We start from the raw sequence: 16,850 nt of genomic DNA, 5'->3' as shown, positions 1-16,850 counted from the left end.
ATTGTTATAGTGCAATTCTACCTTTAGAATTGCATGTAGTAGTATTGCAAAAAAAATTGCAATACTTGGGTTTAGCATTCCTTGATGCAGAGCACTTTGGGGTTTAAAATGTCAAATTTTTCTTACATTTGACATTAGCATTCCCCAGTGCTGAAGCTGCTCTGAAGCACTAATGCCATTTCTCTAATAGGATAAGATATAAGAATTTGTGTGACAACTTGCCTTTTTTAAGATAAAACCCTTTTTTTTTAAAACTAAATTTAAAGAAATTGCAAACTTTGTACCCTTTCCATTCTCTCTTTCCTTGCGCAGCCTAGGGACTTCATCTGCTATTTCACCAAAGAGGAAAAAGTTCTACTCCCCATTTTCCTCCCTGATTTTTACATTAGCCCCATCCAGTGTACCTATAACGAGGCAACCATTGAGTGCAAATTTCATGTTGCTTGTGCCGCTTGCCTCCATGCCTGCAGTGCTAATATGCTGCGACAGCTCACTTCCTGGAATAAGTATTTCTGCTACAGATACATCGCAATTCGGTACAAAAACTACCTGGAAAATGTTGCCAGTTATGAGCAGATTAGTTTAGAATAGACCTTGATAGCAATGTGTATGTATAAATAAACGCCCATACAACATGCAGAACATAATAAGAAAGATTATAATATTAAATTAAGCGACATATGGCATGCCAAAAATTTTGACAGCAACATAGGTCTTAAAATGTCTGATATTGCTTTACAAGGAATGCTCATTTATAGTTCAATTTTCACGTTAATCGACTTTCGCTGAGTTCTAAAATCCCAATGGAGAAGGTATTTGCTAATTTTCCAAAAGGAAAAAAAAGAAGAAGAAAAAAAAAAAAAAAAAGGTGAGGACGAAGTGTACTGCATGCTGCTTCTATGCCAAGGAGAAAGAATATTAAGGGTTGTGAAAATCTGAGAGGATACTTGCTTGCTCACTCCCAAGTGTAGGAGATCATAGCAATATAATTCTCGAATTACCGAGGTCGAACCACAAGGAGTAGGATAAATTCAAAGACAATATAATTAAATAACAATTTGAGTGAAGAAGAAAAATACTTTTGTTTGGTGATTGTTAACAAGAATAATAATAAAAACTGATTTAAATCAATAATGTAAATACTAGGGAATCGGGATGTTTCCCTATATCGATATGAAATTCTTTGTGATCTAAGAAAATATCTATTTCATAATTGATTGTTCTTATACAATTAAAAACTTATAATTCGGTTGAACTGAGACAATTTAAGAACGTATGATAATCTCGATTAATAATGCCGTTAGAAAAGTTTTTAAAAAAACCCATTCACTTTAAAACTTGATTTCTATTTGAAACTATTAGAAATTCATCTAAACAATAAGAAAAACATGATTAAACTTATTGAAAGCATGGAAGAACTAATACATCAAAAAAAATCTAATTAAACAATCAAATATGTTGTTGATAAAATCCTAGAAAGAATTACAATGAATATTCATACCGTATAGAAGAAACATAACCCCTAACCCTAGCAAAGAGTTTAGGTTGCCATTAGAGAAAGAAAAATACAAGGTTTTCTCTGCCAAAATTCGTTCTACTCAGCCTCCCTTCAAAACCCTAATGTAAAAAGTGTCCAAAGAAAATAAAACTTTTTTTATTTCAATTTCCGTCCAGGTTTACAGCAATAACTTGTGAGTTAATTTCGGCCTTCAAAAATTGAGAATTTCTAAAAACTCAAAACTGGAAATTTGTAGATATTTAAGTGATGGTTCCAACCCATCTGGCCTTGTGTCAATTAGATTTTTGAGGAGAGAGATACACCCAAAATACTAATTAGTGCTCAAATCAGATTTTTCCTTTCTAGATTCTGCCTCTTTGATTTCTTTCTTTATTTGAAGCTTCCAATCATGTAGATGATCCAAACACTCTAGCTGCACCTCCTTTGACATTTAAGCATGGTCTTTTAGCTCCACTTTAATTCTAGTTTGGCTTCCATTCTCTCACAAATTCCTGTAAACTTATCTTTCTCACATGATTTCCTGAAAGTAAAAAATTACACACAATGAATAGCATCTTATTCAAGAAATTTTGTAAAAATAAATAATAGAGACTAATGCAAATTATGGCTTAATTATACAAATTAAGCATAGTAATAAGGAGATAACGTCCACATAAATATATAACAAGTATACATTTTAAGGCGTTATCAATACTACACTTATTCGTATTTTGTAGATTTTGTACTCTACTTTCCAAATAAACCATTTGATAAAAAACATTCACAAGTATAAGTGCTTGTGGGGTGTGGAGGGTAAGGACCGGATTCAAATCTCAAAGAGGGAGCTTCACACATATACTTTTTATTTTTTATTTTTTTGATAAGCTGCAATTCTATTAAATTAAGATGGAAAAGCAGGACAATCTGCATTACAAGCTAATTATAGGGGAGGGGGCAGATTGTCATAACTGAAACAAAAAGAACAAGAAGATAAAGCTAGCTTAGCAGCAATATGTGCTGGAACGTTACAAAGTCTCTTAACCCAAACAAAGGAACAACTAGGAAAGGATGGTGCGAGATTATGGATATTAACAATGGAAGTGCTGATGGTCCAGTCTAGAGCGATGGCATTGGATAAGGCGTCAAAGCAGCATCTAGCATCACCTTCAACTATGATGTGGGTCCATGCTTCATCCTTAGCTAAATGGACAGCCCAGAGAATGGCTGTAGCTTCTGCTTGTATAGGTGAGCACAGATTGATGATTTTTGCCCGTACTTTGATGGCAATACCTTCATGATTGCGAGCTACAACTGCTATGGATGCTTTTGTGTTGGATATGGCAGCGTCAGCATTGAGTTTTAGGCAGTCAACCGGGGCAGCAAGTCTAGCGAATTCGGCTCTTCTAAAGTGAATTTGTTTTACGGTAGCTAGAATGTCTGCTGGCCCACCATGGAAGAGCACATGATTTCGAAGGTTCTAAATGCAGTCCATAGTGATGATCATATTTAGAGAGACAATCCATGATTCGCTATTTGGGCATTGATGTTCCGGGGGGTTAATTACAAGTTTGATGATGTCTTCAGTAGAGTGGATGATGGCTTCCTCAGCTTTGAAGCCCCAGCAAGCCGAATGCCAGATATCTCTGGCAACCGGGCATTTGAAGAAGATGTGTAGGGCTGTTTTAATATCAGACCCACAAAGCACACAAGAAGAGTCAGTAATGTTTAGCCTTTTCATCAAATTTTTACACTTTGGTTAAATTAGAGTAGAATTTCTATTTTGTATTAAAAAAAAAAAACACCCTATGCCTTGCATTGATATCAATGATCATCTTGACTGAATAAGAAGCATCATAAGCATACCTTTAAGCAGGTTCATAACAAATCTCACTCTCTCTCTCTCTCTCTCTCACACACACACAAATGGAAAAATGAAAAAAAAAGAAAAAAGCATGGCAGACCATCCCCTTCCAAAACATCTAAGCAGTAAATTCTCTTTCTGGAGCCATAGAAATGCTTATACATAGCAATCCCATCAACAGAAGGATCAAACACTTTTGCCTAGACAATGCTAGGAACGAGTATAATCTGTATATTTTAACCATCCTTGTCAACAGTGCGGGAATGAAGATTTATATGAAAATCAAATTTAAATAAAATTACCTTCAAGTAGCTATTGACCTCAGGATCATTGTTGACAACAGCACCAGCATCATTCACCAGCTTGACGATTCTTTTAGCATTTGTATATGTTACAAATGCCTCTCCACCAATCATGATGGTGCGTGAAGTAGTCTTTTTCCGCTCTTCAGGCCTCATCTCCTATCATATTCAGTTTCAAGAAAGTTCTCAAAGATAGTACAAGAATTATGCTAAATTAAGAATGATAAACATTCTATTTAATCATGAGATGTCTTTTATACCTTTGAGTTCTTGTATATATAAATTGCTCCCAGAATATTCAGCAACTGTCTCTTATATTCATGGATCCTCTTGACTTGTACGTCAAATAGACTATTTGGGTCAATGCTCACCCCTGTGGCCCGTTCTATGTACTCTGCCAAATACTGCTTATTAGCCATCTTGGCAGAGGCCCATTCAGCTTGGAGTTCCACATTGTCGGCAAACTATTGGAGAAAGCATTAGTAATGAATGTGAAATTTTTGTGATTGGTAAATAGCACCCGCACCAAGGGTTCTTGAACCCATGACCTCACTCTCTATTGCATTATTGTGGGAGTGGGTAGTGCCATTTGTGCTAGAGCTCATTGGTTATGAAATTTTTACAATACACGAAGCAGGAAGAAAATAAAAATATTTCAAACATTTCTAAAATATATATTTTAAACATACCTGTCGAAGACCTGTGAGGAGGTCAAGGTTGGTAATCCATTCTTCAGTTTTTAACCATTTGGTTATTATGCGACTGAGCTCAGGACTGCAGAATCGAAGACATCGGTGAGGAGTAATGCCATTAGATTTATTTTGGAACTTTGTTGGCCATAGAGAAACATTGTCTGCAAATAACTCAGACTTCAAGATCTCACTACGTAACTGGGCCACACCATTTACCTACAGAGAGATAGACAACAAAAGGTTACTATGATTCAAATAAATTCAATGCTTAAATAAATAGAAGCAGATGGGGTTTCCACAAAAAAAAGGGAAAGAAATAGAGAAAATAAAATCAAAAGATAAAGCATCTGAGTAACATTAACCAATAAAAAATATCTCCAAATGTGATCAATACCAACAGTTCTGTAGAAAACTAAAAGACTGCCAAGTAAGCTACATGAGATGCTCTCTATGCAGATTTTCCAAAGAATAGACCTCTTACCGTATGTGCAGACACCACACATAAATTTGCCATCCGCACAACTGGCTTTTGGGGATTGTTATCCAAAATGCGCATGCTAGGAAGCTTACTTTCAAGGTCAGGTCGTGCCTTATGTATCCTTGCAATGAACTGCATGACACATACAATTTCATACTAAAAACTCAAATACTTATACAGTAGACATCATAGATATTGTTTTTTTTGGGGGGAGGGGGGGGGGGGGGGGGGTGGTGTGGTGGGGGATAGGGGAAAAAGAACTGGGTAAGGAATATACTCTCTTGTCTATTTCTTCTATAATCTCCATATGGCGAGGGAGAAGCTTCCACATCACAGCTTGTGACCATTTCTCAAGTGCATCAGGAAGCACTGTGTGATTAGTGTAGGCAACAGTCCTGGTTCAATCTTTAACGTATGAATTGAGCTACTAAAAACTGCACAGCTAAAACATGCCGAAAGACCAATAAAGCAAGAATGTTCTACTGCAACACCCTCAGTGAAAATGCTCTTAACAAACATAAAACACAATGCACCTTCTTTGTGATATCCCAAGCTTCATCCCATCCAAGCCCCTCCTCATCCATTAGTAATCGCATCAGCTTTGGGATTGCAAGTGTAGGATGAGTATCATTCATTTGTACTGCAACCTTGCTAGGAAACTCAGACCATTGCCATGATCCCTTCCCTAGTTTCCTCTCCTTAGATCTGAATATAATGTCCTGTAATTTGTCCCATGATAAGAGCCAAAGATGGCAAGAATTGCATAATGGAAAAACAACTGTACATGGCTTTTTATCAGTGAATGAAAGGAAAATTATAATGCAAGACAACTGTACATTATTTTAATAGATCCCCTGGAAGCATAATTTCAGTGTGATGACCTCCATTGGTTCTTATATTTAAGAGAGTTAAGGATACTACATTATGCATCCTCATGCACTGACCTTCATAGGATTGGTTTGCAATTTTCCCTTACATTAAATGGTTTTTTTGTGCTTCCAGATTACATCACTGGAAGAAGTATTCTATGATATATGAGAATGTAGTACCATATGAGCATATTCTAAGTGAGAAAGTCATACTGAAAGAAGGAATGAAAAATAAAGGGCAAAAAGAAAAAAGATAAGGAATTAGACAACCTGAAGTGATGCACTACATAGAAAGAATTGTTGTTTCAGCCGTAAGAGCTTACCATTTTCTTTAGCATCCCCAGGATATAGAACTCCACAAATCTGCAAATGCACCATTTTGTTCAGTTTTTTTCAGGAAAAAATGAACACGAATACGTGAACATATGTAATTGTATAAAAGTAAGTTCACCAGAATATTAACTAGTTAGATATCCAGCAATACGCAAAAATTTAATAAATAGAAAAACAAAATTTTTAGCAAGATGAGAAAGTTAATTATGAAATTTATTTTTCATAAACTGAATGGTGCCTATTCTTTGATTCAAGGGGTAGGACCACAAATGCTTGGCAGACTACTCTTTTCATTAAAAAGAATAACCATTAATCAATTCTCCTGATCACTATAGTATGTTTGTGCAATTACCTCTTTCTTGCTTCAAACCAAAAAGAGAATTGATAATGAATGAAGGATCAAGAGCCCAAAGGTGATGAATACATTGTTGGCCTATGTTTGAGACAAATGGTTGAAAATCTATAAGCACATTCTAATGAAAGCCTATGGGTGTAAGTTGAGAGCATTTTTGTAAATGGACCAAGCCCTATGAAACAAGGGCAAGGCTCATGAGAGGGAAGGAAGTGACTTTGTATTTGGGCCTTCATTAAAATGGACATAAAGATTCTCTAAGAACATCTAAATAAAAGAAGCTTCTAATTTGGGACATAGAATTAACAAATGAGACTTTTTTTCAGGCACCATTGCACCACCGAGACTAAGTAAGCACATCCCTACCTCAACTTGGGTTCGACAAAGTGATGGAAGGCGTTTGACTAAGGTTGATATCATACCTCAAGAAGAGATGACTACTCCAAGTGATGCTGCACTAGCGGAAAATATATACAAGACGATAGAAGATCAAGGCAAGGTACTTGAAAAGATGGGAACTCGTCTCACTAAGTTGGTAGAAAGTAAGTTCAAGAATCCCCTTGTGGTAGATGTGAATAAGGAAGAGGATAAGGAAGAGTGGGATGAGAAGGATAAGACCAATTATGAGAGGAACAAGCAATTTGAGAAGCTTACCGCCGAAAACTTGGCCATGAAAGAGAAAATGGGGAAGATGCAACTAGCCTTTCGCAAGGCTCAAGGGATTGATGGTTGTCTCTACAACATGGGTGGCCTAGGTTCCAAAACTCCCATTCCATTGCTTCCTAAGTTCAAGATTTCTGATGCAGAAAAGTTTGATGGAACTGGGGATACTAAACAACATGTTAGGAGATACATAAGCATAGTTGAGATGAAGGGCTTGGATGAGAAGCAAAATTTGCATGCATTTCCTCTCTCATTAATGGGAGACGCATTGAGATGGTACTATAGTTTGTATCCAAGTAGGACCAAGGTATGGAATGAGCTAGTGGAGTTGTTCGTAGACCAATTCATTTTCAACACCATGATTGATGTGGCTTTAAGAGACTTGTATACTACCAAGTAAGGTGTTGGAGAGACTTTTTCCAAATACATGAAAAGGTGGAAGGGGAAGGCTTCCAAGATTGTCAATAGGCCAAATGAGAAAGACCAAATCAACATGATCATCAAGAATTTTCTTTTGGCGTACAATATTAGGCTTCTGTCATCGCCTATTAGTTCTTTTGGAGAATTGTGTGATTGCGGAACTAGGATAAAAAATGCCATTAACAATGTACAATTGGAGAAAGGAGAGAGCAAGCCTTTAGTCAAGAAGAAATATGGGGGAGGATCATCTAATACCAAATCACCCAACCCCGTAAATGTGAGTTCCATCATACCCTAACAACCTTTAGCCTACCAAAACTTCAAAAAGAAAGCCCGCCGAGAATTTTCTAACCTAGGAATGACCCTTGCCCAAGCATATGAAAACTTGACCTCCAAAGGATTTCTCATGCCTTTAGATCCTATAGCTATGCCTAATCCCTTACATCCTACTTGGAACCTCAATGAGTATTGTCACTTCTATTAGAAATCTGGTCATAAGACTGACAATTGCTTTTGCCTTAAGCATGAGATACAAAACTTGATAGATAATGGAACTCTCCTAAATCCAAATATCATCACCAAGCCTAACATTAGGAAGAAACTCCTACCTGATTATCACCTAGCTCCTCCGCCCATATCAGAATTGTGTCAAGGTCGAAGGGATTGATTGGGATTGTCCTAAGTTGATAAAAGTTGTGGAGATTAACATGGTCAAAATACAAGGAATTTGGGTTGAAGATGATGAAAAGTTGAAAAATGCCATAGCTGTTTGGGGAATTGCCCCTAAAGGGATGTCTAAATTGAAGAAAAGAATCCAAGAGGATGATGTGGCCAATGTCAATAGGAGTGGAAAACATTACAAGCTATCCTTTTTGGAGAAAGATCACCCTAGTAGAAACTTGGGAGAGGGGTCGAGGCCCGTTGGTATCAATGGGAATGAGGAGAAAGAGGAGGCTAGGATCTAAGCCCAACTAAAGAAGACTCAAGCACATGTGTTCGTATGGGGTTTGCTAATGGCCTCTCATAAGCACTAAAATGCAGTATTAGAATATGCCTCAAGAGGTTTTGTCCATCATGGGAGTAGAGGTCCTATCTCACCCATTTTCTTACCTTTTCTGATGAAGAACTTCCTCTCGAAGGAGTTACTCATACTAGGGCCTTTACAAATCACCATCAAATGCATGGGTGCTAAGGTTCCAATGGTACTTTTTGACAATGGATTCGCTTTGAATGTATGCCCATTTGAGATCGCTCTCAAGGTCGTTCTAGACTTGGAGACCATCATCCCTTCTCCTTTGACTGTTAGAGCTTACGACAACACCTCTAAGAAAGTTATGAGAACTTTCAAGGCTCCTTGCAAAATTGATCTTTTGACAACTGTGGAATTTCATGTGATGAATATCACCCCTAGCTACAATCTCCTCTTAGGAAGAGCATGACTTCACCCTATTGGAGTTATCCCCTCCACTTTGTACCAAAAGATGAAGATCCCATGGAAGGAAGGAGTTGTCGTGGTACTTGGGGATGGAGAAATCTTGGCTCCCTTTTGTGTACTTGAAGGTGAGGATAACGAGCTTCAAATGAGTGGCTTTGAGTTAATGAACATGACTGATTATGGGTTGAAGGATGAGAAGTATACTACAAATTTGCTTTGTTATTGTAGACACGAGGTGATCACAATGATGAAGAACATGGGGTACATGCCCGATATAGATCTTGGAAAGGAAGGAAAAGGGGTTGTTGAATTACCTGATTTCAAGACTTAACCGACTAGGGAAGGTGTAGGATTCTTTGAAGGTTGTGATAGAATCAAGAAAAATCTTGGTACTTTCAATGAGAACTTTGTAAGGGAAGGAGGAGACTTTCCTTTTTGTGGCTTTCCCGAGCTATGGGTAGGCAAGGATGGAAAGTATATCCTAGTTGGGAGATCTTCTTTGAGGAAAAGCTCACCTTCAAGGAGGAACCGACTGTTGTGAGTAAAGAAGTTCAAGAGGAAGTTGACTGGGTGGACTACATGGATGCTGAAGTAACTAGTAAGTTGTCGCGATGCACGGATAATTTTATAATATTTTATATAAGACGGTTTTGTATAGTGTTGTATATATATTATAAAGAAAAAGTAAACTAAATTAGAGTAAAAAAACATATACATTTTGAGATATTAAAAATTACTTTAGTAGTTTCACTACATATTTATGGCCTTCTCAAGGTAAGATAATTTTTTTTTTTTTAAAGATCATGAAACCAAAAATAAATGCAAAAAAGTAAGGGATCATGAAAATCAACTAATTTGTGTTGTGTTCACATATTTCATAATGTGAAATGAAAGTATGTCTAACTCTCTCACTGTCTTCCTCCCATCGATGGTGCGACATTAAGACATGGTGTGGGAAAATGTATATGCATTTGTCTTATAGATGATTTAAAATTATGGTAGAATATGGCTTTACATTGCGTACCAAATATTTTCTCTACTTATATACCTAAAACAAAAACTATCCAATCAAATTACCCAAACCTAAATCATATTTAAGCCCCTAATAAAAAAAAAAAAAAAAAAAAAAAACCTGTAGGGGTTTCAGCGTATTGATGGTGGTGGGATGCCAATATGAGGGAGGCAGCGGCCCCTCAGATTTCTCTTTCTCTCTCTTTCAAATGTTTTGTCAGTCTCAGGTCTTTTATTTTGGTAATATGTAGTGAAATAATGCATTTTATTTAACAATCTAGAATTTATTTGTGTCTCTTTATCTCTCTCTAAGGCCTTATCTGGTTAGTTATTACTATTAGTCCTTAATTATTATTTTATTGCTTTTTTAAAAATATTAAAATGGCGGGTATGCTAAAAGACATTAAGAAGAGAGAAAGGTGTAGTGTAAGCTTAGGCAATTAATGAGAGACTAATGAGATAACAGTAAAATAAGTCAATGTAAACTTTTGGATAACAGTAAAAAAAAAAAAAAAACTTAATGAAAGAGGTAGAAAAAGGCCAAATGCAAAATTAGAGTGTCACTTGGCAAGACCTCATGCACTCCTACATGAGGTCTCTGCTTTTATATATATATATATATATATATATATATTGATGGGAGCAATGTTGAAAATTGAGGGGGACATGTTTGCCATCACCTTTGAAGAGCCAAGTGATCCTTTTACATTCATCATGTCTACTGATGGGCACCTTAGCATTTGGACTTAGCGGTTTTTCTAAAGTCTTAGGGAAAAATGTCCTATAACACAAGTTTTGATGTACTTTTCAACATTTCTAATAAGATGAATTCTGATTTGGCTTAATTTGATGCGTCCCATAATATTGAAATTTTGCACTTAAATGATTCCAATGAATTTGAAAACGAAATAATAAACAATTGGAAAAGAAAATTGAACTTATGGAACCAATTCTTGAAACTCTTAATTTAGACAATGATGAGAATCCACGCTTAATTAAAATTGGCTTTACTTTAAATGAACAAGAAAAGAAGGATCTCAAAGAACTACTCTCTAAATTCCAAGAAGTATTTGCATGGTCTTACGAAGATATGTCAGACATTGATCCAGAGATAGCACAACACCATATTGATACTCACTCTCACATAGTGCAAGCAGAAATTGAGGCACATGAGAACTGAATGGCTTCTTAAGATCAAAGAAGAGGTGACCAAATAGTTGAAGGTAGGGTTCATCAAACCCGTCCAATAAGCCAAATGGATAGCTAATGTTGTGCTTGTACCCAAGAAGGATGGAAAGGTAAGAATGGGTGTGGACTTTAGAGACTTGAACAAGGCTTGTCCCAAGGATGATTTCCCTTTACCCCACATAGATATCTTGGTAGAGAACATTGCTAGTAGTGGATTGATGTCTGTTGAGGGCCAAAATTTCACAAGAAAGCCCATTCCATGAAAAGTAAGGAAAGACCATGGGCCTTAACAAAAGAAGGTCCAATTCATGAAGTTAAGAAGGACCATGAAGGCCCAAAGTCCCAAAAAGAAGGAAAAATAAAGAAATAATAAAGAAAAAAAGAAGAGGATCTCGGTCAGAGGACATGCAGTAAGGATCTTGGGCAAGACTAGAGGACATGCAGTAAGGATCTCGGCCAAGCCAAAGGATATGCAGTAAGAAGAATCAACATCAAGGCCCTATGTATGTTCAGATTTCCAGCAAAAAGGCCATTAAAAATCCAGCAAAATCCAGTGAAAGAACTGGGCTAGGATACCCAGAGGCTGCTAGAGGCTCGGGATCCTCGGAACGTGCAGCAAAACTAAAGTGGGATTGAGACAGCTCAAAAGGGGTACCACGAAATACAAGAAACGAAGAACATATATGTCTTTCTCAAGCATCCAATGGTGCAGCAAAGAACTAGAAAGCTTGGAGAGTGACAATTCATGAACAAAAGACCGGTACCTCGAGGAACTCAAAATGAAGAACTATAAGGGGAAGTGGCTGGGAAAACCTTCAACCTAACAGAAATGGTTTCCGCTCACTTGGGAAAAATGACAGCAAGGAAAGACAACCAAAAGCTGAGTCTAAAAAGTAAGAAACCTTGAAAGAAGAGAGATTGAAGGTTAGCTGCCCAAGGACGCCCCGGAATGGAAAGTCAGCAAATGACTTTTAGAGAAACAACACTAAAAGATGAAAACTGATAGGCCATAAACTGAATGACCCCTTGTGATAGAAATTAATTAATTAATTAGCCAAGTTATTAATTAATCAATTTATCATGCAAACGAGTGGTAGCACAAACAAATCACCAATAAACTAAATATGCAGCAGAAAATAAATAATACGGTGATTTGTTTACGAATGGGGAAAACCTAATGGCAAAAACCCCATCGGGTGATTTTCAGGTCACCACTCCCGAAATTCTACTATTATCACAACAAGCGGTTACAAGTAAAGGAATCTAAGTACCTTACCAACCTACAGTTGAACCCTTACCCCAATACCCAATTGGACTTATTCTGTAATGACAGTTCCCTTTTCAAATGCACGACTCCCAGTACGTGACTAACCAATTGCGTGGATCCCAGTACGCGACTTCAATCACCAACTAAGAAGGTTGTTGGTTGCAAAGTTCTTCAGTTCATCCACACGATGAAGATCAAGAAGATGCTTGGTCACAAAACCCTACGGTGCACATACACAGCAACTTCTTCAAGAGAAAGAGATGAACTAGGGCAAGAACTTCGTCTCCGGTCACAATTTGCTTGAGCAGAGTTTGCTCAAAGCTTATGCAACTTGTGAACACTTTGACAATCCTTAAACTGATCCTTTTATATGTCTAGGTTTAGGAGAAAAGAAGGCCCAAAGACACATTCACGGATCCTAAGAAAATCATATTGAAATTCTGAAAATCTTAAACCTTGATAGATAGCAGGTGTCGAGCAGCTATCGATCAGGTATCAAGCACACCGAATGAAGAACAGCTTCCTTAAGCTTAATAGATGCAGCTGTCGAGTTTTAATGATTTTGCACTCTGAACTTGTTTTCTTGAACAGACTTGAAAGTTTTAATACTTGATCTTGAAACAATGTTTCTTGAAGTATTTAAAACATCCTAAATCTACCCAAATACAAGTAAAGTGCGTTTTGTCAAAGGATAAGCCAATTACATAAAATCATGACATATGTTCTTAACAAGTGAAACACATATGTCCTAACAATCCACCCCTTTGGCAATCTGTGACAAAACCACAACAAACAAATGAACATATGAGAGAAGTCATAAATCACTCAACTCATATTCACTTGTTGAATACAATAAAATTTATCCTAACACAAATTCTTGAAAAACTTTGCAAGAAGAGAGTTTATGGCAAGTAGACTTTGATAACCTGTATTTCTGAAACACTTTTAAACAAAACTCATCAAGACATCTTTGTATGAAACGAAAATAATAGATTGCATACAAGTATAAGAAATATGTGTATAAAGAGAGAGAAGAAACAACACATGAAGGGGTAGGTGAAAGAAAAACATACATCAATATAAATAAAGAGATAAGTATAATATATGTCTAGAAATGGTCACAAGACCTCATGTACAAGAGTAATGTATCTAAAAAGAAAGAAAAGAAAAGATACATACTATCCTCACTACATCCCTAAAAAATGTATCAACACTCCCCCTAACAAAATGATCCTATACTAACTCTCCCCCTAAGATAGACTATTCTCATACCAAAACTACTTCCCCTTTTTGTCACGAATGACAAAGGGTAAAAGTGTCAAGTAGACATCTCATCGGCAGAGTTAGCATCTCCATCATCATCATCTGAAGTATCATCATCATCACCATCATCATCTTCCTCATCCTCAGAAGTAGAAGCCACGGAAGAAGGTGGTGAAGGAGTAGCCTCAGGAGTAAAGCCACCCATAAACGCCTGTCGTCGTGCAATACGACCGACACGAACGTTCACCTGATACAACTCCGTAGAGAGTGTATCGAGGTGAGCATCTATGCGCTGCAGCTGCGCCATGATATCTCTTAGAGACACATCGCCCGAAGAAGAAGGAGTGGAACGGGATGGAGTGGAACGGGATGAAGGAGTTGTTGAATCCGATTGCCGCGACCGAAGCTGGGCCTCGCTACATTTAACGGTAGCGTAATCTATGGCACACATGACTGTAAAATGGTCGGATGAGGGAAAAGGAACAGAAAAATGGTGTAGAATCCTCGTGATAGCGGAAGGAAAGATGAGCTTATCACGGGTCGTCGAATCTAGATGAACATCTATAATAGATAGAATGAAATGAGAAGAGAAGTCTATGGTAAGATGCTCAAGAAGAGACAACAAAAACCGAGCATGAGGCTCTGTGATGGAGTTATAGTGAGAGAGGGGATGCAAAACAAAAGTCATCACCATGTTCATGAATCTAGGACCTTTAGCAAAAGGTCGACACGGTGTAAAAAGACGCTCACCCCAAGAAGTAGGGCACTCACAGAAAGCAGACATGAGCTCATTCCTGGACACAGTCCTCAGACGCTCATAACCAGGATAGTCAGGAAACTCTATCCTAGGAACCCGAAGCACATCCGCAACTAACTGCGGTGTGATAGGAATGCGCGTACCCCGAACGCGAGTGAAGAAAAGAGGTACTAACTGATCAATCCCGTGCATGTTGGAGTAGAACTCCTGGATAAGCACGAGAGGACAGGTGATCGGGGTGTCACACAGTGACTCCCATCCCCTACTGTGAATGACAGAGGGAAGGTCGGTGTTTGCAAAATCTGTCAAGATGACTTGGCATTTTGAATAAATGCCTCTTCTAGAAAAGTTGCCCAAAAATGCCTTAAAGGCATCATCATCATCATGGAACCGGATATGAGATAAGGTAGGATCAGACGAAGAAGAAGCACCGGAACGAAGAGGGTTCCGGGCTGGAGTGGATTTACACTTAGGTTCCATAGACACAACTAACGTAAACAATAGAGAGGGAAAGATAGAAAGACAATCAGAAAAGTCCCAAACATTTTCAAATATATCAAATATATTGAAAAGAAATACGTATGCATGGGAAATGCATGAACATGTGACATGCAAAAGAAATTGCATCATGGGCTCAGCCCAATTCAAACCTATCAGCACACAAACATATAGCACATATCTAAATGCATGGCAAGACCATTATAATGCTAATGTGATACAATGTATGAGGTTTTAAACACATTTAAGTGAAAACCCAACCCAAAATTTCAATGAAATCTCATCAATTTTGAAAAACTCCAAATCCTAGGTTTCAAAACATGAAATGCATGAATGAGAAAGGATTAGAAGCTTACTAAGTAAAGAAAAACTTGAAAAACCTTGGAAAATCCTTGAGAACCAAGATAGGAGTAAGATTGGAGTGTTTTTGGGAGAGAAACAGAGAAGTATCGAGAGAGAGATCGATGGAAATGAGATCCGGATTGTGCAAGGGCTTTATATAGGAAAGCCAGTAAATCTCGACAGATGTAGGTATCGACAGGTATCGAGGGATCTGTCGAGGAGGTGTCGAGAAAATACTCTTCGACAGCTGAGGTGTCAAGAAGGTATCGAGGATCGTCACACTAGAATTTAGAACAGAAGCTCAATCGATCCACCAGGTATCAAGAAGCTATCGAGCATACAGACCCAATCTCGATAGATCCACTAGGTATTGAGGTGCAGGCGAGATTGCGATAAGAAAAAGCTTAAGGAAGCTCGACAAATAGCTAGCTATCGAGGAGGTATCGAGGAGGTGTCAAGCCAGCTTTTTAAAAAAAAAAAAAGTTTTTCGAGATGTGAAAAACACAAACATGAATGCAATCTAACATGCAACTCAACCAACGATCCAATCAACATATTAAACTCTTAAAATCATCTCTCAAATGAAAATTTAAGCACATGGATTTTCACAAACACACACACACACACACTAAACAAGTCTAACCAATTTTATATTTAAAAAAACAAGTCTAGACAGTTTAGTGAGCATACATTAAAACATGTAAAACCTCGTGATGGCCAAATCACATTGTAACTGCACATGTATCAAGAATAGCAAAGAATATTGCGTGTTGTGTGTGAAAAATATCGCAAGATTGCATAAGTGTATGCATGTTATGACGATTTGAGATATGAGAAAATCACTTTAACTCACACACAATCATAACTACTTGATGGGAACTATCACCGTTGAGGTACATCTTATAACTTCCACATCTCCTAGAATACACGTTTGCAATCATTTTTAAAGCATTTTTTATCTTTTTGCTTTTGAATTTTCTTTGCATATTTTTCTTTTAAGCATATCATGCATGAGCTTATTTGAGAGAGAAAAGAAATACCCAATGATATTTGACATTCAAATTTTGCTATGCCTAAGCACACAAATGTCATTGACACTGCACTTTTGCTATGCCAAAGCATACATGTGTCTTATTATGATTGGCGGGCAACAGTGGTGAGATGGTTATTTATGCCTTTCTCTTAGGAATTTTTAGTCCTTCCCGTAAAAAAGAGTGATATGAGTGTTAAGTTTAAGAGATAACTTAATTGTACTCATCACAAACACAAGCCACAAAACTCACTTGCTTAGTTGTACATAGAGATGCTCATCTAGGCTACAAAAGATACAAAGTTTAGAAGACTTTGTTTCAATGGCCATCCAAGGTACACAAGTACCAATGTACACAAAACATACACTATTTTTGTATTTTTCTGATTTTTCAATTTTTATTTTTATTTTTATAATGAAAAACAAAACAAAGCAAAAACTTGAAAAATAACCAAACAAAAACATTTTAAACAAACAAAGTATAAAAACTAGACTGACTCAAAACATGAAAGCAAAACACATAAGTAATGCACACACAAAAACAAGAAGAGAGAGAGAAAAGTGACAGAATTACTTGGAGCCTTTTTCCTT

At 37.2% G+C, this 16,850-nt stretch overlaps 1 pseudogene; it reads right to left on the bottom strand.

The window, feature by feature from the left end:
* Nucleotides 1-134: 134 nt before the first annotated feature.
* LOC126695880 (alpha-glucan phosphorylase 2, cytosolic-like) lies at nucleotides 135-5,162 on the bottom strand (annotated as a pseudogene).
* Between the last annotated feature and the right edge of the window lie 11,688 nt (nucleotides 5,163-16,850).

This window comes from Quercus robur, chromosome 1 (genome assembly GCF_932294415.1).
Source record: "Quercus robur chromosome 1, dhQueRobu3.1, whole genome shotgun sequence".
Taxonomy (NCBI): Eukaryota; Viridiplantae; Streptophyta; class Magnoliopsida; order Fagales; family Fagaceae; genus Quercus; species Quercus robur.
The sequence above is the reverse complement of the archived record's forward strand: the minus strand, read 5'-3'. Positions and strand labels throughout refer to the sequence as shown.